This window comes from Lissotriton vulgaris, chromosome 2_1 (genome assembly GCF_964263255.1).
Source record: "Lissotriton vulgaris chromosome 2_1, aLisVul1.2, whole genome shotgun sequence".
NCBI classification, from domain to species: Eukaryota; Metazoa; Chordata; class Amphibia; order Caudata; family Salamandridae; genus Lissotriton; species Lissotriton vulgaris.
This window is the reverse complement of record NC_141687.1, coordinates 747,090,031-747,115,447: the sequence shown is the minus strand read 5'-3', so window position 1 is coordinate 747,115,447 and position 25,417 is coordinate 747,090,031. Positions and strand designations below refer to the sequence as shown.

Here is a 25,417-nt window from a genome sequence, read left to right as displayed (position 1 = left end):
AACGGTTTCTGGCTATAAGCCGTCATCAGCCAGGACTGTTTGACTCCAGTGGTGTGGAGAGCACGGGACTCATCTGAGCATACCCGTCCCACTCGGGGTGACAAATGCAAAAACAACAGTTGATGGACAGAATGCCGAACAATGTCATACATTCACCTCAGTACAGAGATCTGGGCCTAAATCCATCGTTTTTTTGCACTCCACACCACCCCAGTTCAGACATGGCCATATGCAAATCAGCCTTGACCCTGTGCCTCATGTGAACAGTCCAGCCCGAACTGCTAAGCCATGTCTTCCCTGGACCGGAATCAAGCATCCTAGGACCGGTTTCTGGCTATCAGCCGTCATCAGGCAGGATAGTTTGACTCCAGTGGTGTGGAGAGCACGGGACTCACGTCTGAGCATACCCGTCCCACTCGGCTTGGCAGTTCAGGCTGGACTGTTCCCATGGGGCACAGGGTCAAGACTGATTTGCATATGTTTGTGTTCAAACTGTAATGGCATGGTGAGCAAAAAAACTATGGATTTAGGCCCAGATCTCTGTACTGGGGTGAACGTATGACATTGTTCTGCATTCTGTCCATCAACTGTTGTTTTTGCATTTGTCACCCCGAGTGGGACGGGTTTGCTCAGACGTGAGTCCCGTGCTCTCCATGCCACTGGAATCAAGCTATCCTGGCTGATGAGGGTTGAAAGCCCGAAACCGGTCCTAGGAGGCTTGTTTCCAGTCCAGGGAGCACCTGGCTTGGCAGATCGGGCTGGACTGTTCCCATGGGGCAGAGGGTCAAGACTGATTTGCATATGGCTGGGTTCAAACTGGAATGGCATGGTGAGCAAAAAACACGATGGATTTAGGCCCAGATCTCTGTACTGGGGTGAATGTATGACATTGTTCTGCATTCTGTCCATCAACTTGTGTTTTTGCATTTGTCACCCCGAGTGGGACGAGTTTACTCAGACGTGAGTCCTGTGCTCTCCATGCCACTGGAATCAAGCTATCCTGGCTGATGAGGGCTGAAAGCCCGAAACCGGTCCTAGGATGCTTGTTTCCAGTCCAGGGAGCACCTGGCTTGGCAGTTCGGGCTGGACTGTTCCCATGGGGCCAAGGTCAAGACTGATTTGCATATGTTTGGGTTCAAACTGGAATGGCATGGTGAGCAAAGAAACTATGGATTCAGGCCCAGATCTCTGTACTGGGGTGAATGTATGACATTGTTCTGCATTCTGTCCATCAACTGTTGCTTTTGCAGTTGGAAGGGGACACAGCACGCATTTTCTCGAAGAAACAGCGACAGTGACAGGCGGACTCCCAGCGACCAAAAGTCTTGGCTGCAGTGGTCCGCATCGCGCACCCACAGTGATTTGAGCACTCGGGGAGAGGCAGGCTCTCAGTGGCAGCAGCACGCGGCAGCCCGGGCTGGTGATGGCAATGACTGTCGTCATGCAGGTCCAAGGTGGGCTCACAGTGGCAGCAGCTTTCTTTTAGCTGCAGTGGCCCACAATACAATAGCGACAATCCTCGACGATGGTGAACAAGATGCGGCCACACAGCCGTAGCAGCGCTCTCTTAGCTGCGGCGGGCCACAGGACAAATTACGATGATGCAAAGTCGGCAAGGGTGCGGGCACTCAGCGGCAGCAGCTCTCTCTTAGCTGTGGCGGTCCACGATGATGCAAAGTTGGCAAGGGTACAGGCACTCAGCGGCAGCAGCTGCCTCTTAGCTGCGGCTGCCCACAGGACAAATCATGATGCTGCAAAGTCAGCAAAGGTGTGGGCACTCAGCATCAGCAGTTCTCTCTTAGATGTGGCGGCCCACAGGACAAAGGATGATCTCGACCATGCTGGCACAACGGTGGGCACTCGGCGGCCACAGCTCTCTCCTAGCTGTGGCGGCCCACACAGATTTAGTGAAGGTTCTGAAGGTTCAAATTAAGGCGGCCTCTCAGCGGCGGCAGCTCTCTCTTAGCTGCAGCGGACCACGCAGATTTAGAAAAAGTTTAGAAGGTTCAAATTAAGGCAGGCTCTCAGCAGTAGCAGCTCTCTCTCAGCTGCAGCGGCCCACACAGATTCAGTGCAGGGTTACCAGTCTGCGTTCCTCACAGTAGAACTAGCGGCTCCGGATTACTCGACGGAGGCCTCACCTGCAAGTAGGATTCCTCGCACAGGAATTCCGACGGCTGACGGGGTGAAGTCTAATGTCCCTGAGACTTCAGCAGGAGGCGCTTTCGATTCAGGCCCTCAGGTAGTTTCTTCAGCAAGCTTGGTGAAAGTTTCAAAGTCCTTTCCTCTGTTCACTCGGACAGAGTTTCGTCTTGACATCCAGAAGGAACACATTTGAAAAAGGTTTCAGCGCAGCGTTTTATACCTAAAAAGTCTTTGTTCTCTAAAGTCACAAATCACTGAATCCAGCCAGAACCAGTTCGGTGGGGTCGGCGAGCACTTGGTTTACAAGGCGACATCCTGCCCTTTCAGAATGAGGGGGACTGCTATCAGATGCCCAGTGGGAGGTAGAGCCATCATTAACCTTGCCAGGCACGGCTCTGGTCAGATCAAAGAGTCAGCCCTACCCATGCTCTGCATGCCGATCTCTCTCCTCAGCCAGGTCTGACCCAGCTGGCCCTGCTGCTCCAAAACCAGATGGCCAATACACATACTAGCAACGCCTACAGGAAAGCTTAGGCAAGAAAATACCTTGTTTCCAGAAGAGGCATTTTCGAACACGGGATATTGATAATTGGTCCTACTAAAAGGTGTATCTCACTATCCTGAGCTTAAACATATCAAATTCATGTTTCCTATCAGGTTCCTGGGGTCAGATAGGGTTATGGAAGGTAATCCTCAGCCTGCCCATTCTCATAATAGTAATCAGTGAAATGGAGGGTAACTCGCTATTAGAACATGCCACACAGACCTAGGCATTATGGTTATCCCAATTCCCACAGTCATTTTTACACAGGGAGCATTCACGCTGTGGCACTGATTAGTAGTGGCACAGCACCCAGAGGATCTAAATCCAGCAACATAAAAGATAGGAAGGAAAAGAGGAAGGGAGGAAGTGAGACCAGCGCCAATGATGCCAGGTCTAACACTAACCAATGTCTAGAAAGTTACCTATAGTGCCTGAGTCTAACAGGATGGAATAACCTTCCTTCCTTACTTGCTCACAAAGAATTTGTGTCATAATGATAGGGAGGTGTCTGTTGGTGTTTGCCAGATATTGTGAGACCACATATTTCTCTTGGCTCAATACATTGGTTTCGGAGTTTACTGAGCATCGAAGTTTTCCAACACATTTGTCTCGATGTCAACGATCCGACCACCTTTTTGATGGTGCTTGGTTTGTTCGGGCACTCCCAGGCAAAATGCCCAGACTTGCCACAATAGAGGTATAGGTTTTGCTCCTCTGCCTGTCCTTCTCATCTTTGGATAGGAGGCACCCAAAGTCCCCCAAACTGCATAAGTTCAGATTTGTCTTGAGTAGGTGGGGCTTTCTGTTATGTTTGTACAAGAACGACCCTAGTGTCTCCTCAAAAATGCTCTCCTTTCCTTTCTCCTAAGCAGTTGTCCAGTTTAACCACTAGATCTATAGTCCTCAGTCCTCAGACGGTTCTACTGTCTTGGCCAAAACATCCTTGAAGTCATCCCTCAACCCTCAATAAAACAGAGACGTACATTTATCTTCCAGTCAATTCGTTTCTACAACCAATCGAACAACTGCGCTTACATGGTTATTAGATCTTTCCCACCCTACAGTAAATTTAGCAACTCAGTGTCATTAGCATGGATGAAAAAATGCTTAGCAAACAATTTTTACATTGTTTCCTTAAAGCTGTTGAAATCATTAAGAAGTGGATCATTTCTTTCAACAAAGGGTGTCGACCAAGTGGCAGGATTGCCCCCCAAATACGACATCAGAAAGTCTACTTTCAGCCTTTTTAAAGCCTTTTTTCCAGCCCCTTTAAAGCCTTTCTTGCAGCGGGCGTGTCTGCACAAACATGCCTCTCGCAAAAGGTCTCTTGCATTTATCTCCCGTGGAGGAGAAGAGGAAACACAAGAAGAAGTGTCTGGTTCAGAGTCCAAACTCTTACTCCATGGATGTGAAGTGTCCAGGTTGCTACAAAATCACGACTGTATTTAGTCATGAAAATAATGGTGGTACTGTGTGTGGGCTGTTCTACGGTTCTTAGTCAGTCCATAGGGGGGGAAGGCGAGGCTCACGGAAGGTTGCTCCTTCAGACGAAAACAGCACTAAGTGCCATATGCATGCTGAGTGATGATGGGTAGGACTACCTGCAAAGTATGTGGCACAGAACGTCAGTTCAGGAGCACAGCGTTGAGCTGTGGTGGACAAGTGCAAACAATTTGTAGAGGGGACAATGAAATCTGTATGTTGGATAGAAATATTGGGCTCTCATGCACTGTACCTGTAGCCTTATCCATCTGACTCAATACATTTGGATAAAAAAGGCTACTTTCACAGCCTTATAGGGGAAGGCCATTGATGTTGTATTTTGTGCTATCACCAAAAAAGTCTGATGGGTGAGCCAAGGGTACCGGGTTAGTCATGGTCACTTTGAGATTAAAAGGCAGGGGAACTCTGGATGCAGTTAGGGGTGAAGAACTTGCAGCCTCTTTCTCTTGCGAGAACCCAAAATGAGTAGGTTGAAGTACAGGATTCTTGGTCGTCACTTTTTCATTTTTGCTACTATCCCAAGGGGTGGTGTGTGGCCGACATGTTTGAAGCTCATTATGCAACTCTAGCCTTTCTTGCTTTAACATCTGGACTTGATGCTGCATACTCAATATGGCAAGGTTCCTTGATGTCTAGGGCCTGGGCAAGCCCTTTGAAGGACTTGGGATCCATTCCCCAGGCAGAAGATAGTTTTTGTGGCTTTGGGTTTTTGTTGCGACTGCTCCCTTGAAAGTCAGGTATTCTGCAGGGGTGATGCCAGACCTCCTGACCTAGTAAAATACCTCTCAGCACTCCCATTGACAACAGGGAGCCCTGGCAGGTGTCCCAAGAGGGAAGGGGGAATATGGGAGGAGAGGGAAAGGAACACTGCAGCCTCAGATTTTTGCATCTCTGCTAAGTGCCTGCAGGGGAACCTTCTGTTGGTGTATTGCCTACACTTATGTGGATATAGATGCTAAGCATTGGGCTTGGGGTACTGAGTGGCCTAGGAACAGACAGTGAAGTTATAAGCATGAACAATCCCTGTCATACAATTATTACAGTTGTAATACAATACAATGTATAGGTGTGTACCATGAACAAGAGCAGTTGTTTCTTCACCAAATACTCTACAAACAATTATACCAATAAAGTCATACAGTTTGTTCATAAAATAGACCTGTTGTCTCACAGTCCACTTCGTGTGTCCCAGCCTATTTGCAAACAATATTGCCCGTAACACTGGCTCAATAAGGGCTGCAAGCCTGAGGGTGTGCTTGGGAGACTGTGTCATTAAACGGACTTGCCTGGTCTAGCAGGCACGAAGGTGTGAGTGTGCAAATAAGTCTGAATTATACGTATGTTTTCTGGATAGAATTGTCTGGCATGATAACCTTGATGACATCGGCTGAAGGTCAGCGACTAGAGCAGAGAGCATGCACGTCGCTGAGGTGTCGAGAAGGGTGAGGGCGGGGTCACACATGAAATATCAGGAAGCACAGGGAAAGAATCACCGCTCCAGCAGGATTCTCACAGCCAAGCATTGAGCCGTTGCTTGTGGGAATGGATTTTGTATCTACCGAACCAATCATGGCCGCTGGGTCTTGTGTTGTGCATCAGAATACAGGCATTCAAAAGCACAGTGTGAGTGCTCGTGAAGTATCGGAGTCGCTACTTATTAAAGCAACAGTGCAGCACGTATGTGCAGAACATGCTTCAATTCTAAAATATTAAAACAGTCCAGACTGCTTACAAAGAAACAATAATGATTACACAGAAACAAACAGGCTGCTCTGACTATAACATAATGATCCACATACCGATCGTTGCTGAGTGGTTGAATAGGAGTCCCAGTCAACAGCAACCTGATTATTTGAGTACAGGCAATGCAATGAATGTCAGTTCTAAATGAAGCACAGTACAGACACAAGGGGCCCCTAAGCATCACAGTTGGAGAAAGCAATACGCATCACAGATGCTTAGGTGTACTAACTCGAAGAAACCCTCGGGAACAGGGACGGAAAGGGATTATGGGGACCAGCGGTTTTCAAGGAATTGGCTAAGGGACTGACATTATTTAGGAGGGAACCACAGGGCTAGCTGCAAATGAAGCATCAATCAAACATACCCATGAGGGTCTCAAGGCACTAAGGAGGGGGATGCAGCTACTGTTTGAAGAGCCAGGTCTTGAGGAGTCTTCTGAAGGTCAGTAGGTCTTGGATCTGCTCTAGGCGGATGGGGAGGGTGTTCCATATCTTGGCGGCAAGGTGGGAGAATGATCTGCTGCCGGCGGTCACTATTCAGATGCGGGGGACAGCGGCGAGTGCGTGGTTGGCGGAGCGGAGCAGGCCTGTGGGGGTGTAGAAGCTGAGTAGGCTGCTGAGGTACGCTGGTCCAGTGTGCCTTGTGTGCGTTGGTTAGGAGCTTGAAAGTTATACTCTTGTCGAGAGGGAGCCAATGCAAGTTTCTCAGGTGGGGTGTGATGTGGTTGCGGGGAGGGATGTCGAGAATCAGGTGTGCGGAGGCGTTCTGGATGCGTTGGAGTCGCTTCAAGAGTTTGACCGAGGCTCCTGCGTAGTGGGCGTTTCCGTAGTCCAGTCTGCTGCTGACAAGGGCCTGGGTGACCACCCTTCTCATTTCTGTGGGGATCCACTTGTAGATCCTGCGGAGCATGCGGAGGGTGTTGATGCAGGAGGAGGAGACGGCGTTGACTTGTTTCATCATGGAGAGGGTTGATTCGAGGATGACCCCTAGGTTGCGAGCGCGGTGGGTGGATGTCCAAGCTGTTCCTAGCGCAGTTGACTGCCAGGAATTGTCCCAGGCTGAGGGGTGGATCCGAGGATGAGGCCCTCCGTCTTGTCCGAGTTCAGCTTCAGTCTGCTGTTCTTCATCAAGTCGGCAACGGCCTTCATTCCTTTGTGGAGGTTGGTTTTGGCTGTGTGGGGGTCCATGGTGAGGGAGAGAATCAGCTGGGTGTCATCGGCGTAAGATATGATGTTGAGGTCGTGCAGTCAGGCGATGTGGGCGAGCGGTGCCATGTAGATGTTGAACAGCGTTGGGCTGAGGGATGAGCCCTGGGGTACGCCGCAGATTATCTCAGTGGCTTCGGAGCAGAAGGGGGGAGGCGGACGCACTGTGTTCTGCCGGAGAGGAAGGAAGTGGTCTTGTCAGCGGCCTTCTCTAGGATTGCGGCGTCGTGGAGGTGTGTTCGTAGTGTGCGGTGGCAGACAGTGTCGAAGGCGGCTGACAGGTCCAGGAGGATGAGGGCCGCGGTTTCTCTGTTGTCTAGCAGGGCCATGATGTCATCGGTGGCGACGATGAGGGCAGTTTCGGTGCGGTGGTTGCTGCAGAACCCAGACTGGGACAGGTCTAGGATGCTGTTCTCCTCGAGGAAGGTGGTCAGTTGTTTGTGAAGGCCTTCTCGATGACCTTTTCTGGGAACGGGAGAAGGGAGATGGGTCGGAAGTTCTTGAGGTCCTTGCGGTCCGCCTTGGGTTTCTTGATTAAGGCGTTGATCTCGGCGTGTTTCCAGCTCTCCGGGAAGGTTGCTGTCTCGAAGGAGATGTTGATGGCCTTCCGGAGATGGGGTACGATGATGGTGCTGGCTTTGTTAAAGATGTGGTTCGGATATGGGTCTGACGGGGATCCAGAGTGGATGGTGTTCATGATTTTGATGGTGTCGTCGTCGTTGATGTTGTTCCAGGAGAGAGGGCGTTTTGTGTGGGCGGAGGTCTCAGTGGTTGCCAGGGCCGTCGCGGTGTTGAGGCTGTCGCGAATGTCTGCGATCTTGCGGTGGAAGAAGGTGGCCAGCGAGATGCACAGGTCTTGTGATGGTGGGATGTCGTTGGTGTTGGAGCTGGAGTTGGAGAGTTCATTCACGATGTGCGTTGTTGTCTAGGCGGTCTTTGAAGGAGGCCCATTTGGCGGATCTGATGAGGTGGTGGTGTCTGCGGGAGGCGTTCTTGTGTGCTGCGTAGCTTTCCAGTGTTCATTCACGGCTCCAGTTCTTCATGGAGCATGGAGCTACTTGACCCCTGACACACTGGTTTGGTTGTGGCCTAAGTTTTAACCTTTTTGGTAAGGAGTTCTCAAACCTTAGAGGGAGTACTGGAAGGGCGCATCACATAATTCGGTTTCTGCATTGGCCCCATACCATACTTAGATGCTATTTGGCAACCTCTTTAATCATGACCAAGCAGCTGCAGAACTGATCATCCAGGCATGCTGTGGTGAAAACCAAGGCTGCTACTTAGTCTTATGCTGTGAAACAATTTCCTGGTTGACTGGTGAAGCTCTGATTACCATGGTCTGTCGGTGTCCCAGTTGAAAGCTAAGCTAAGCCAGCAAATTAGCATGGAGACCTTCCTTCACACAGGTAGTGCAAAGCTCAGAATCACATATTCTGCATGTAGGAAGCCATGGGTCTAACTCAACCCCCGCTAGTTCTCCTTCAGAGGACTTTCCCAGTGACCACCACCATCCCATCTGTAACACAAGAGATTTGAACTACCAGCATGGTGAGACTGCAGTGAGGTCCTTCACCAATACACGGCCTGATGTTAGGGACAACTTTTCTCTATGGCTGACGGGGGGTTGGTCTCTGTGACCCATGCACATCCTGAAAACCTCACTGCTGGACTGTAGAAGTGCTGGTTCCAGGATGGATGGTACAGCAAGAAGCTGGTCTATGTAACACAGATGTTTGTTGGAGCCAGCTCTCTGGGCCATTAGGTAGAATGGGGTGCACGAATTCGCGGATTTTGCGGATCGCGAATTCGCGCACTTCACCCATACTTAGTAAAATGGCAGTGGGATTCTTAAGCTGAGAAGGTTTGCAAGTCTTAAAAGAAAGATTTGTCACAACCCCAGGACTTAGTCATACAAACTTAGTCTGTCCTTTCAACATGAAACCTGATTAGTGCTTTTGGGGGAGTATTGTCGCAGAGTGATCCGTCTACTGAACAGAAACATCCAGTTAACTATTTTCCCCATAAATTAAGTCCAGCTGATCCAAACTATACAGTTGTAGATTGAGAATTACTGACCTTAAAAGCAGTGTTTGAAGAATGTCATCATTACCTCCAGGGCGCTCAAAATACTTTAACTATTTTGATTGAGCACCATAATCTGGAGTATTTAACATTGGATCACACCCTTTCTGCTAGATAACTAAGTTGGGCACATGTGGGTTAATTTTTTGGGGAGAAATTATGATATTGTTATTACCCCCTTCGATGCTCATGACGAGCTGAGCTCGTCATGAGGCACGGTTGAGCTGTGCTGATGACGAGCTGAGCTCGTCATGAACAATGGGAATAGAGATCATGCAGCACAGGAGGGGAATTGCTGCAGCAGCGATGGTGTTACTTATGACTTGCCTCTGGATTACGATTTGATTATGTTTGCTGAACAGTTGCCTGAACTCTGACTTGCCTCTGGATTACAATCTGGTATTGGTTTCTGTGTTTATTCTCCTGCTTTTTCCCTAAATGCCAGGCTCACTTTCGAACCGGAATTCCACCACTGATTTTATCAGCTTCCTTTGACTTTGACTTAGGTTCCCTGAAGCCTGTGTTTTTTAAGCCAGTAGGCATTACCACCAAAACCTTCTTTTCTATGATTATTCCAATGTTTATCAGTCAATCAATCAAGGGGGTTTTAAGCACGCTACTCATCTGTGAGGGTCTCAAGGCGCTGGGGGAGGGGGGGACAGCAGTTCTGATTAGCCGAAGAGCCAGGTCTTGAGAGCTTTCCTCAAGGTGTTCAGGGACGGTGCGTGCCCGGACTGCTATCTCCTGTCTGGTGAGCTTTTTGGGAGCATCTATATGAAGAAAGAAAGAGAAATAATGTAACCAATACTCTTTAACAATAACACAAAATAATTCAACAGAAAGTTGTCTCACAGTAACACTAGCAATTTGCAAGCACAGTATAACATTTTGGCATGTATCTTTCCGCCGTCTTTGTAGGTCTGTAACAGTGGGAGTTTCAGGAATTCTACTACCAGGCAGCACTATGGACTCAATACATAGTCAGAGAGTCAGAGAGTACACCAGTATTCTTCTTTTTTTCTCTAGTTTTGCGAAAGAAATTACTTGTACGTGAACTTGTGTTAGCCAGCATAATGCCAGCTCAGTCAGCTTGCACCCAAGAAAAAGAGACAGAAGCCATGATGACGCAGACTTGCATGCATTACTTTAAGCAGTACATGCAGGTGGGGATAGGGAAGCTCTTACTTTTGTATAGGGGTGGCACTGGCCATACTCGGTTACATCAAGGGCTACTGCTCAATGTAATTTATATTTCGCACTGCCCCGCCCTGGGCCTTCAGTACTACAAAAGGAAAATGAAGATTATTCAGTTCTGATCATGTATCCAGCCGATCACATGATCTCTTTGCTTATATGACGGATGACTTTAGGTGCTTTGTTGTGATAGATTGAGTGAACAACAGCGATAGTCCACCCATGATTAACACAGCAGATAGAAAATTATGAACATAGGGAGTGAGTGTGGTAACCATAATTGCCGGAGGAAGGGACTTGACTTGATATAATTGTCAACTATACAATACATACACAATATATGCTGTGCTTGCAAAGTAAACTACTGTACTGTTACTTTAGGCAAGGGAGAGTTTCTGAACAATCACAACTTGTAGTATTTGGATTTCCTCTGCTTTGCTACTCTGACACGGACATGCTGTTCGAACCAAGTAACACTCTTCATGCACTGAGCGTCTGCTCTACATACACCTCTGCTATGTATGAGGAAGAAGATACCATCCAGGCTTCCAAAGTAAACGTCTATCATTCTTCTTAATGTCTCAACTGTAACAACTTTACTTTTTCTCAACAACCAAAAAACATCCTTTTCATTTTGTTTGGTCAACCACCGTCTTGACTTGCATTTGAGTTTCACCCAAATGATATATTGCAGTGCACACCACACATGAATTTTCTGATTCACCCACACAGGCAGTCATTTTTTCTTTCCCCTCCAACCATCCTTGCTTCAAGCAGCCATGCATCTGATTCCTTCCTATCAGCCACCTCTGCCTGCATTCAAAAACACGTATCATTCCCTTTTCGTTCATCACATCCCTCAAGTTCATCTGATATTACTTGGCTTCACGATAAAAGTTTCCCAGCTGATTTGAAGTCAAATAGAATGGGCCATTGCTTACTCGAGAACTACCACCGCTAATGCTATTGCTAAGTCAAGGGTGACTGTCTTCTCCGTGATTGGTTAAAATGTAGTGCTCGGGAATTGGAGGAAGGGGCGTCAACATCAACAACCTCCCCCAGCACTGCCCCGTGTCCACCAGCCAGCAGCCTCCAGCATGGCGCCGTGCTCAGACAGCCTCCCGCCGCCGCTCAGCTGCAAGAACACCAGCAGCTGGCCCCCCCAGAGCCTGGATGGCACGCATGCGCCGCCTATGCCTAAGAGTGGACTACCTGGAGCGCAAGGTGGACATTGTTGAGAACAGCTCCGGGACCTCCGCAAGGAGCGTCGGGACCGCCTCTCCCGACACCGCCGGAAGTGACTGTGTCCCTTGCCCCTTTTTTAAAGACTGTTGGGGGGGGGGTGGGAATCGGGAGTTGGGGATTATTTGGGACTTTTCAGAGGACTATTTGAAAAGGACAATTGTTTGGGTTAGGAAGGGGTGGGACTAGTTTATTTTTGTTAGGGTAAATATATAATTATTTATTTTACATACTTCAACCTAGTGTATGCGTTGATGTTATTTTGTGGGGTGGTGGGCGGGGGTCAAGGCACGTTTGGTTTCCTCAAACTTAACAGCATGAATTATCTAAAACGTCAAAAAATGTTCAAAAGTGCCACTAACAGAGTTAGTGAATTCAATTGGCCTACTAGTACTTTACTAGTACTACTGTCAGTCTCTCCTCTGAGTCCTAGCCCATTATTCTACCTCCCCAAAATGCTTATCTTACCTGTGATTCATGTTTGAGAATAGAGCTAGGCACAGCGCTGGCTGCATGGCAAATGGCGATTACGCCACCCCGGACCGAAATTCCGTTGTTGTGGTGTTAGTAAGAGTGGTACCACACTAGCAGTAGCAGCATATGAAAAACAAAGTAAAAAAATGAGACATTGAATGGTCTGAGAGGAGTATTAGAAGGAACAGTAGCCTAAGCAATGCTGAAGATGAGTATGGGGAAAAAATATTTGCATGGATGATTATGGCTACAACAAGAACAGTGACACAGCAGCGTAACAACAAGTCTTCTTGACATGTAGGGGGATGATGTTGATGATGGATCCAATCGATGGTGGGCATGAAATTCAGAATTTATTTAAAAATACTCATTGTTGTTTTTTTTAACCAGAATTACAATATCCTAGGATTCATCTAGCTGCCTTAAAATTGATTTGAGGAGGTTGCTTGCACCTTATCCTCCCCAGCAAGTGTGTGGAATTATTGTTGTAATTTACTCACACCTCAATGAAAACCACACAGCCCGGGGGAAGAGGGTTAGGGTTTGAAACCTGGATGGGAATGGGGTTTGTTGGGAAAGTTTTGTGGAAAAAAAACAGCAAGGACAAACAACAAATGAGATAAACAAATCTTTGGATACAAAGCTATTTTTAAATCTTTTAAGGGACATAAAGGAAGTGCATGCACAACTGCATGCATGAAGTTGTTTGCTAAATGGATAGGATACTGAAAAATAAGTAGTACTTTCTACAATGTACTAACTATGAAGAAACAATGTAACAGTACAGGGCTGCAGTAATTACGCAATTTCACTTGCCTATCTGCCCTCAGAGAGAAGAACCACTTAGTACATTAAATTAGTTTAAAAAATAGCAAAGAAAAAAGTATACAATGGCTGGGGGGATGAATTGAAGCAGAGAGCAAACAAATGCACAGAGTAACACTCATAGAAGTTCAAAGCAATAACATTACTTAAAAGATAAGTAGAAATGAAGATGGATACTTTAACTGTATGTTGTTGTAGTTGTCCTGTTGAATTTGGGAAGTTTCTTGCATCCAGCCATTCCTCTTTTTTGCGGTACTCCTCCATTCCATCTGACGCTCTGTCGATCAATGTTGGGGACCAGAAGACACCTTGTACACTGCCTGCCTGGCGGATGCTGAATTGCGGCTCGCTAATGGTAATCCTGAGTTCATCCTTAAAAGCCGGCCTGTAATTGTTGATGGAAAAACAGGAAGTGATATTAAAACACCACGGAGAAAACAATATAAGGTACGCTGTGTAGTGCAAAATAACACTTTCAGTTTCAGAGTTGACAGTATTACAATACATACAAGCATCATTTCGAAAGTGCGTACTCTGAGTCTCCTTTTCAAGGATAAATAAGTATGGGCGAAATTTACAGATCTTTCCCCTCAAGCTAGGTATAAAGTGTAAACTGCGATTTTAGAACAAAATTAGACCTTCCCAGTAGTGCCCCCAGACCTCTCAACCAACCCCCAAAAAGTAGAACACCCCCAAACAGGCCAAAAGCAAAAATGGAAAATGCCACACTTAGAAAATCTACAGAGGGCTACCTGAAAATTGCTCCAAACGCACTCTGCAGCTAGGCCCTTACCCCCCTTTTCCACCATGGATTTTCTTCAAACCACTTGCAATCAAAATTAGACCTTCCCAGCAGTGCTCCCAGACCCCTCAACCCACCCCCAGAAATGGAGAACACCTCCAAACAGCCCCCCCAAAACACGCAGGAGTGCTATCCTCAGGGAGGCCTACCTTTAAACCGCTCCAAATGCGCTCTGCAGCTAGGCCCTAACCCCCCTTTTCCACTATGGATTTTCTTCAAACCACTTGCAATCAAATGAGACCTTCCCAGCAGTGCTCCCAGCCCCCAGCCCACCCCCAAAAACCTAGAACCCCCTCAAACAGCCCCCCAAAAACACGCAAGTGAGCTAAAAAAGAAAAACTTTTTCACCATGGATTTTCTCCAAACCACTAGCATCCAATATTAGACCTTCCCAGCAGTGCCCCAGACCCCTCAACCCACCCCCAAAAAAGTAGAACACCCCCAAACAAGCCAAAAGCAAAAAATGGAAAATGCCACACTTAGAAAATCTACAGAGGCCTACCTGAAAATCGCTCCAAACGCGCTCTGCAGCTAGGCCCTAATCCCCCTTTTCCACCATGGATTTTCTTCAAACCACTTGCAATCAAAATTAGACCTTCCCAGCAGTGCTCCCAGCCCCCCACCCCACCCCCACAAACCTAGAACCCCCCCAAACAACCCCCCAAAAACACGCAAGTGAGCTAAAAAAGAAAAACTTTTTTCACCATGGATTTTCTCCAAACCACTTGCATCCGATATTAGACCTTCCCAGCAGTGCCCCCAGGCCCCTCAACCCACCCCCAAAAAAGTAAAACATCCCTAAACAGGCCAAAAGCAAAAATGTAAAATGCCACACAGAAAATCTAGAGGCCTACCTGAAAAGCGTTCCAAACGCACTCTGCAGCTATGCCCTAACCCCCCTTTTCCACCATGGATTTTCTTCAAACCACTTGCAATCAAAATAAGACCTTCCCAGCAGTGCTCCCAGCCCCCCACCCCACCCCCAAAAACATAGAACCCCCCCAAACAGCCCCCCAAAAACACGCAAGTGAGCTAAAAAAGAAAAACTTTTTTCACCATGGATTTTCTCCAAACCACTTGCATCCGATATTAGACCTTCCCAGCAGTGCCCCCAGACCCCTCAACCCACCCCCAAAAAAGTAAAACATCCCTAAACAGGCCAAAAGCAAAAATGTAAAATGCCACACAGAAAATCTAGAGGCCTACCTGAAAATCGTTCCAAACGCGCTCTGCAGCTAGGCCCTAACCCCCCTTTTCCACCATGGATTTTCTTCAAACCACTTGCAATCAAAATAAGACCTTCCCAGCAGTGCTCCCAGCCCCCCACCCCACCCCCAAAAACCTAGAACCCCCCCAAACAGCCCCCCAAAAACACGCAAGTGAGCTAAAAAAGAAAAACATTTTAACCATGGATTTTCTCCAAACCACTTGCATCCAATATTAGAGCTTCCCAGCAGTGCCCCCAGACTCCTCAACCCATCCCCAAAAAAGTAGAACACCCCCAAACAGGCCAAAAGCAAAAATGGAAAATGCCACACTTAGAAAATCTACAGAGGCCTACCTGAAAATCACTCCAAACGCGCTCTGCAGCTAGGACCTAACCCCCTTTTTCCACCATGGATTTTCTTCAAACCATTTGCAATCAAAATTAGACCTTACCAGCAGTGCTCCCAGCCCCCCACCCCACCCCCAAAAACCTAGAACCCCCCCAAACAGCCCCCCAAAAACACGCAAGTGAGCTAAAAAAGAAAAACTTTTTTCACCATGGATTTTCTCCAAACCACTTGAATGCGATATTAGACCTTACCAGCAGTGCCCCCAGACCCCTCAACCCACCCCCAAAAAAATAAAAAAATCCCTAAACAGGCCAAAAGCAAAAATGTAAAATGCCACACAGAAAATCTAGAGGCCTACCTGAAAATCGTTCCAAACGCGCTCTGCAGCTCGGCCCTAACCCCCCTTTTCCACCATGGATTTTCTTCAAACCACTTGCAATCAAAATAAGACCTTCCCAGCAGTGCTCCCAGCCCCCCACCCCACCCCCAAAAACCTAGAACCCCCAAACAGCCCCCCAAAAACACGCAAGTGAGCTAAAAAAGAAAAACTTTTTAACCATGGATTTTCTCCAAACCACTTGCATCCAATATTAGACCTTCCCAGCAGTGCCCCCAGACTCCTCAACCCATCCCCAAAAAAGTAGAACACCCCCAAACAGGCCAAAAGCAAAAATGGAAAATGCCACACAGAAAATCTAGAGGCCTACCTGAAAATCGTTCCAAACGCGCTCTGCAGCTAGGCCCTAACCCCCCTTTTCCACCATGGATTTTCTTCAAACCACTTGCAATCAAAATAAGACCTTCCCAGCAGTGCTCCCAGCCCCCCAACCCACCCCCAAAAACCTAGAACCCCCCCAAACAGCCCCCCAAAAACACGCAAGTGAGCTAAAAAAGAAAAACTTTTTAACCATGGATTTTCTCCAAACCACTTGCATCCAATATTAGACCTTCCCAGCAGTACCCCCAGACTCCTCAACCCATCCCCAAAAAAGTAGAACACCCCCAAACAGGCCAAAAGCAAAAATGGAAAATGCCACACTTATAAAATCTACAGAGGCCTACCTGAAAATCACTCTAAACGCGCTCTGCGGCAGGGCCATGCAGACGGTCAAGGCAGGCACCACTGAGTGAAGCAACCTGTTGTAGTATACCTAGGCTCTTTGACACAGACAGACAAAGCATATCTAATTGTATGCAGCAAGCCACAGTAAGTCCAAGGACATTTTGCATATTGGAAAATGCAACGTAGTGGCCCCTGCAGTTGAAGTACAATTTGAATTAAACATGCTAAAAAAAAGCAGAGTAGACATGAGTTACATTTAGTGTGTAAAAGATGAAATAATAACAGAAGACATAGGATTCATTTCATGCTCAACAAACAAACAGCAATTGCTTTCATCAGAGCTAGACAGCCGTTGATGTCCACAGCATGCCATCTTCTTCTCATTATTCATTACCTGTTCCACTTTTTGTCCGCATCTTCTTCTGAAAGTGCGGGACCACAGGGCAGCCTCTCCTGTCAATCAATTTCAGAAGTAACTGTCAGCAATCAGAAAGCATGTAGTCAGTAATTCCAGTCCCACTTGAGGGGACTCGTCTACGAGAACGAAGACAAAGTTTCTTTATTCTGCGTAATCCAGCTATCTGCCTTGAGGGAAATGGATAGGGGGAATCTGGAGGAGGAGGATAGAGGAGCATGATTGAGTTGTGAACTTGTGAACCTCAGGAATGCAGACTGCGGCACCTTCAAATCAATAAGGAAAGAAGATGAAGACAGTGCTGCTGATGGACTTGTTGTGATTAGGTGATTAGAGTTTTGTTGTGGTAAAAGTTGCAAAACAAAGAAAGACACACAGGAATAAAAGTGAATAAGGACGAAAAAAAAGGAAGCCATTTTCAGGCCTCGGTGTCAGGGAAGTAGAGCTCGTCCTCAAACTCTATGAATTGAGAAGGGAGTAGGTAAGCTAACAGAGAAGAACTTCCGTCACCTAAGTCAGTGTCCTCTTCTTCCTGCATGCATTCAAGTATTTTGTTATCTCGTGGTATGAAGTCCTAATTCATCTTGATCAGTGTTAACCTCTCCACATTTTTGGGTGAGAGGCGGATCCTTTTTGAAGTTACAATGGCACCAGCAGCACTGAAAACAAGTTCAGAAGACACGCTTGCGAGTGGGCAAGACAAATAATTTGGAGCCAGGTTAATGATCAGTCGCCAATGAGGCCTTTTCGGATACCAATACAGCAATGGGTTCTGAATAACAAAGACTTCTGTTGGGTCATCCAGATAGGACTGCACCATCGACTGAAGGTTCTCCAGGGTTGCTCCACTTTGCGTACCATCTGTGGCCTTTGCATCACTGGAACGAGCAAACCCTTGATGAGTTAGCCAATCCGCTTGCGACAATATTATGGCTGGGCCTGGTGCAGCTGAGGATGATGATACGGTTGCTGGTGTCTCTAACGGCTGTGAGGGAAAGTGACTCCCTTCGGCCACAGATTCAGAAGTGGAACTTGATGCCGGATGGCCTGCTAATTCAGTTGTACTTCTGCCGTCTCCTTCAATTTTCTGCCGCTCTTTTTCGAACCGAGTAGCTGAAGCATCTGCTTCATCAAAAGGAATGAATGCTTTGCTGGCCACTGCCTTTTTGTACCATGGATCCAGAATAGTTGCACAAATGTAATGTTGTTCTATATGTATGTTTTGAAGCCTTTCATTGGCAACTAGGCAGCTTAATAACCTCTCCGCCAACTGATATGCGTCTTGCTTTTCAGCATCATCTCGGAACGTTGAAGACACCGCCTTCCATTGGTGCTCTAGCATGTGCAACAATGAGATAGCTTTGCCCAAAGAACAGTCCTCCCTGCTGACTTCACGCATGAAGACCTCAAAAGGACAAAGCATGTCTGTCAGGCTTGCAACTAGCTTCCATTCCTCAAACTCTAGCCTCATGTCTTTCATAGTAGAACCCAGTTTATAGACATACTCATTTATTACCCCCCACTGCTCAGACAGATGCTCAAGCATGTAAAAGGTTGAGTTCCAACGTGCTGCCACCTCCTAGATGAGTCCTTTGACTGGCAGTCTACGTTCATGTTGAATGCTCCTCAGCTGCTTCCGGGCCTTAAAAGAATGGCGGAAATGTGTGCAGATTCTTCGGCAGGTGGTCAGTAACTTGCTGACTGTGTTTTATTTTTCAAGAAATCTTGCACCATGATGTTAATACTGTGCGCCAAACACGGCACTCTGAAGTAGTTACCATCTTGCATGGCCTTAACTATATTACTGCCATTATCCGTGGAAACATAACCAATTATGCGATTTCTAGGAGGCAGCCATTCATTGACATTCCTATCAAACTCCTCCAAAAGGTTAGGTGCAGTATGAGTTTTCTCCATGGCAAACATGGCTATTGTTGCATGTTTCCGAGTAGCTTGAGAAACTGTGTCTGTGTCAACACATACTTTTAACTTGTCTTTAACCCCTGCAAAGGAGACCCAGTGTGCAGTGATGCACATGTAATCAAGGGCTTGCAACTGGTCCACATGTCTGTTGTCAGGTGGATAGTGTGAACAGCACTCTTCTGAATAGCTGCACCAATCACCTCCAGCACATCTTGATGTAGTGCTGGAACAGCAACCCTGGCAAAATAGGACCGGCTAGGAACCTTCCATTTAGGGCAGACTGTTGCCACAAATTCTAGAAAACCCACCACTTCCACAAAAGAAAAAAGGAGAAGGTCTAGCGCTAGCATTGTAGCCAGCTTTGCGTTATACAGACGTACCGTTGGGTGGCTGCGTTCAAATGGCGCATCCGACCAAAACATTCTGCTAATGGTGGTCTGGACCGTTTTACTTGATGATGATGATGCAGACTTCTTCAAACCAGTTAGGCTCATTGTTGTACTTTTTCATATTGATGTCTCTCCCAGACTCTTAGTGTGCCTCATACATATTGCAGTGGTAGAGGGTGTGGGCGCTACCACTACAGTGCTGCTGCCAGGGGTACTGGGTGTACCAGAAAAAATGTCTGTCGCTTCTTCACTTCCCCCCTGCATGATCAGCCCCTCGTCATCATCAGATGCAATATGAATGGATGCATTTGAATTTGTTGTACTTTTGGCTCCTAGATCTTCCTTAGGTGCGCCTCCCAAAGGAGAGTGTGGTGTTTTTGGAGATGACCTCTCTGGCCTCTGGTACCATAGTTGGTACCAAGCTTACCCCGACTAACTACAGTTCTACAAATCGAACAAACGACCATGTTTTCTGCCTTTTGGCTAACACTAAAGAAGTCCCAAACTGGGGACTGGAAATGTCTGCTGGTGGTGGAGGAGCTACTTTCAGTTTCAATGCCAGATGAAGTGGAGGATAGGCGTGGCTGAATTCGACTCTGTTGTGCACTTACAGCACCACTACTTAAGGTAATGGAGGTCGAGCTGGATGGAGGTCCCTGCTGGCCCTTCTGAAGAGGAAATATGGAAGCAGTAGGTCGTGTTGGTGTAGTAGTTAAATGCGTTGGTGGTGGTACCAGCGCCACGCCACCCACATCCCGCTCAGCAGCAATTCGGGATAGGGTAAAATGTCTGTCTGCTGCATGCCCGCTAGGGCTGGAGTGACGTCTGTGATGACTGGGTCGTCGTCAGACTGTTCATCAGCAGCATACACCACTTCTTGCTCATCCTCATCATCAGCCATAAGTGAAAGCCTTGCGGGAACCTTCCTTTTAGGCTTAACTACCTTTGTCGGCTCGTGGATTGCCTCCCTCTCAGACTGCATTGCTGGGTTACAGTCAAGATCAAGGTCATCAGAAGGAAGGGGGCTTGAAGAAGAACTTGTAGTGGACCTCCTTGACCTTTTTCTTGCTGGGGATCTGGAAGACAATGGATCATCCTCAGGAGGAGTGGCTTCCTCGGATGATACCTCCGCTTGAATCTCAATTTCCTGATGTGCCCCTACTTCTGGAGGAACAAGCATTGTGGGCAGTTGTGCCGCTCCATGCTCCTCTAGTTGCGCCTCTCCTTGCGCCTCTCCTTGCGCCTCTACTTGCCCCTCTCCTTGCGCCTCTACTTGTGCCTCTACTTGCCCCTCTCCTTGCCCCTCTCCTTGCGCCTCTCCTTGCGCCTCTCCTTGCGCCTCTCCTTGTGCCTCTCCTTGCGCATGTACTTGCACCTCTCTCCTTGCGCATGTACTTGCGCTTGTACTAGTTGCACATGTGGTTGTTGTTGCACCTGTGGTTGTTGAACACTCGTCAGCTGAGTTACATCCTGCGTTGATTGGGTGCTACTTTCTTGCGATGAGCCAACATCACTGGTCGATGGTGATTGAACAACCAAAGTGGCTGCCTCTGCAGCACTCATGGACTTGGACCTATCTTGGTCTGGTGGCACTGATCCAATGAAGCGGAGGTGCTGCTCCCAGCTTGGTCCCCGGCGGACCACGCTGCTGCAGGCGTTGTTTTTTTCCTGAAAAAAGTGTCTGTGGGCACACCAGTCTCCTTGGTAAGTGGCACCACTTGCTTCTTCTGCTCCTTCTTACTGGCAGTGGCAACTTTCTTTGTAGAGGAGCTACGGCCACCTTTTTTTGGGCGCATCTTCTACAGATGTCAGAACAGCAGGCCACAGTTGCACGAGTTGCCTGTGGCCACACGTGACGTGACGTGATCTTGTGCTGCCCACACCGCTGCAGGACTTCTTCCTGGCACTGTTGGTTCCCTTGTGCACCTAAAAGCAAAGGAAGCCAGAGGAACATCAGTTAAACAACCCAAAAAGTCGAAAAACACACAGAAATCAACACAATCCAATGCCATCCATGCCCTCAATGATGCTTAAATTCAAGAGGCCCCACACAAAGCATTGGTCCATGCACCACTCACTACCCCTGGGCATAATGGGTGAAAGCAGGGCAGGCTGGGTGGAGGCATATGGCTCAAAGCACACTGCCTGGCTTCAAAATGGCCCCTTGTCCCCCAGCCACATGGCCAGGCCCTGACTGGACCAGGCCTCAAAATGTCCCCCACCCACATGGCCAGGACCCAACAACAACACCCCAAGAAGTCGGAAAACACACAAAAATCAACACAATCCAATGCCATCCATGCCCTCAATGATGTTTAAATTCAAGAGGCCCCACATAAAGCATAGGTCGACGCACCACTAAATACCCCTGGGCATAATGGGTGAAAGCAGGAAAGGCTGGGTGCAGGCCTATGGCTCAAAGCACACTACCTGGCTTCAAAATGGCCCCTTGTCCCCCAGCCACATGGCCAGGCCCTGCCTGGGCCAGGCCTCAAAATGGCCCCCACCCACATGGCCAGGCCCCAACAACACCCCAAGAAGTCGAAAAACACACAAAAATCAACACAATCCAATGCCATCCATGCCCTCAATTATGTTTAAATTCAAGAGGCCCCACACAAAGCATTGGTCCATGTACCACTCACTACCCCTGGGCATAATGGGTGAAAGCAGGGCAGGCTGGGTGCAGGCCTATGGCTCAAAGCACACTGCCTGGCTTCAAAATGGCCCCTTGTCCCCCAACCACATGGACAGGCCCTGCCTGGACCAGGTCTCAAAATGGCCCCCACCCACATGGCCAGGTCCCAACAACACCCCACAAAGTCGAAAAACACACAGAAATCACCACAATCTAATGCCATCCATGCCCTCAATGATGTTTAAATTCAAGACACCCCACAGAAAGACTAGGTCCATGCACCACTGAGTACCCCTGGGCATAATGGTTGAAATCAAGGCAAACTGGGTGCAGCCCTGAGCACACTGCCTGGCTTCAAAATGGCCCCTTGACCCCCACCACATGGCCAGGCCCTGCCTGGACAAGGCCTCAAAATGGCCCCCACCCACATGGCCAGGCCCCAACAGCAGCCAAAAATTCGAAAAACACACAAAAATCACCACAATCCAATGCCATCCATGCCCTCAATGATGTTTAAATCCAAGACACCCCACCGAAAGACTAGGTCCATGCACCACTGAGTACCCCTGGGCATAATAGTTGAAAGCAAGGCAAACTGGGTGCAGGCCTGAGCACACTGCCTGGCTTCAAAATGGCCCCCTGACCCCCACCACATGGCCAGGCCCTGCCTATACCAGGCCTCAAAATGGCCCCCACCTACATGGCCATGCCCCAACAACACCCCAAGAAGTCGAAAAACACACAAAAATCAACACAATCCAATGCCATCCATGCCCTCAATTATGTTTAAATTCAAGAGGCCCCACACAAAGCATTGGTCCATGTACCACTCACTACCCCTGGGCATAATGGGTGAAAGCAGGGCAGGCTGGGTGCAGGCCTATGGCTCAAAGCACACTGCCTGGCTTCAAAATGGCCCCTTGTCCCCCAACCACATGGACAGGCCCTGCCTGGACCAGGTCTCAAAATGGCCCCCACCTACATGGCCATGCCCCAACAACACCCCAAAAAGTTGAAAAACACACAAAAATCACCACAATCCAATGCCATCCATGCCCTCAATGATGTTTAAATCCAAGACACCCCACCGAAAGACTAGGTCCATGCACCACTGAGTACCCCTGGGCATAATAGTTGAAAGCAAGGCAAACTGGGTGCAGGCCTGAGCACACTGCCTGGCTTCAAAATGGCCCCTTGACCCCCACCACATGGCCAGGCCCTGCCTATACCAGGCCTCAAAATGGCCCCCACCTACATGGCCATGCCCCAACAACACCCCAAAAAGTTGAAAAACACACAAAAATCACCACAATCCAATGCCATCCATGCCCTCAATGATGTTTAAATTCAAGACACCCCACAGAAAGACTTGGTCCATGCACCACTGAGTACCCCTGGGCATAATGGATGAAAGCAAGGCAAACTGGGTGCAGACCTGAGCACACTGCCTGGCTCCAAAATGGCCTCTTGAGCCTTGACCCCCACCACATGGCCAGGTCCTGCCTGGACCAGGCCTCAAAATGGCCCCCACCCACATGGCCAGGCCCCAACAACACCCCAAAAAGTCAAAAAACACATAAAAATCACCACAATCCAATGCCATCCATGCCCTCAATGATGTCAATTATAGACACCCCACAGAAAGACTTGGTCCATGCACCACTCACTACCCCTGGTCCTACTGGCTAGTGAGGCTTTACAGGTACCCCAAAATTTAAAAAATGAAATCAACATATAACAGTGAGCTAAAATTCCATGACATAAATGAGAATTAAGTTAAAAAAAATCACAGAAACAGTTGTATCATGCACCCATGACTAACCCTGGGCCTACTGGATACTGTGGCTTCCCACAATATATATTTTTTAAAGTTGTGAAAAAAGTTTTAAAACTGTAGTTGCAGCAACTGCAATGCCCCAAACAAACAACACCAACTTACTTGTAAAATCTCAAGTCCAAAAGTGATCCAAACTCCAAAATCCAAAAAGTCCTCAAATACAAATATCCAGCAGCAGCCACAAAAAGTAATCCTTCCAGCTCCAGATCCAAATCAAAAGTGACCAGGACATGGACAAAGCACTGGGGGGAGTCTGCTGGACAGGAACAGGAAGTTGGAGACTCTGGGGCACTTCCTCCCTCCCCCCCCCCAAAATGGACTCCTTGCACCAAAAAGTGCAGCCACATGTCAATCTGAGGAGTTATTCAGATCAAAATCATTATTTTCAGAAGTTTTATGCTGGCTGCGGTGGATTTCTTGCGCAGAATTGCAATTTTTGCAATTTCGGGAAATTACGTGTTCGGCATTGTTTACTCCTGCGATGCGTGATCGCGGGCCCTTATGACGTACTTGCGTTGCCAAACTCTCGCTGTGCAAGATGGCGGGCCGCGATGATGTAATCGCGGTCGAAAAACTCTTGCGCGATCCAAAATGGCGCAGCACACCCAAACCGAGAGAGAAACAACTCGGCGAACACAGAGTCATAGTAAGTTAACGCAGCGCGCGCGATATTGTATTTTTCAAGCGCAACCAAGCCAAAAAATCCGCAGCTTTCGAATTTGCGGATTTTTGAGCAAATTCGCGCGATTCGCGGACCGCAAATTTGCCAAAAATCCACAAATTCCGCAAACGAAAAGTATTACGCCCACGCTTACATTTTACCGCTTTCTTCAACAAAAGCGTGATGGAAGAAACAATATACCAGACAACTGTTGATAAAATTTAACAAACCCTAAGAATCACTGCACCTCTTTCACAAATTGAGGCGATTTCCATCTCTCAATGGCTTCTACCTTCTCTCTTTCCATTTGAATACCTTCAAGGGTAATGCTAAATCCCAAAAACTTTACACTACTACATGATATATATATATATTTCTCAAAGATGGCTATCTCATAATTACTGAAACAAAGATCTTACATGGCCTATGTTTACCTGATAGAGTTTGAGTAAATGAATATTTCATCGAAATAGACCACTGCACTAATATCAATGAACTCATGCAATACTTTATTTATGAAGCATTGAAAGACAGCTTGCGCATTGCACAATTTGAAGGGAGTAACAAGGTACTCAAAGGCCAAACTTAGTTCTAAAAGAGGTCTTCCACTCTTCACCCCCTGGATGTGCACAAGATGATAAGTGCCCCTTAAATCCAATTTACAGCAAATGGTTAACTTAATTCAGTAAAGATAGAATTAACAGAAAGGTGTGAGGATTTGGGTGTATATATGGGGCCTTATCGTGTAATACACTTGCAAAAAAGTGACTTGGGTCCAGTCAGGCTCATTTGTATCACCTTTGCTCAACCCTAGGTAACCGTGGCTTTAAGCAGCAAGGCTTGACAAAGGAACTTAGTGTAAAAGCAGTTGACAGCACCAAACAATGTAATATAGTCACACAACAAGAAAGAGACACGACAATAATTTATCAAAATAGAGCATATTTTTATGAATTATTAGAGACCATGATGATCAAAATCCACCAGAGGGTTCTGAAGATACAGACTTTTGAAGATATACATACCTTAAAATGCAACAGCAAACATGCATTGTTCAACAAAAAGTTTGTAAATTTTTGAAAAGTTTGAAAGAGTTAGTTCGGCAACTCTGGCCTGGCTTGGACGACCAAATCTGACTGGATGTAGGTCTAGGGTGCCAGAGAGGATACTTTGGAG

The 25,417-nt window shown here is 47.5% G+C and overlaps 1 pseudogene; it reads left to right on the top strand.

The window, feature by feature from the left end:
* The first annotated feature begins 3,995 nt into the window (after positions 1 to 3,995).
* On the top strand, positions 3,996 to 4,341 carry LOC147731074 (small ribosomal subunit protein eS27 pseudogene; annotated as a pseudogene).
* The last annotated feature ends 21,076 nt before the right edge of the window (positions 4,342 to 25,417 follow it).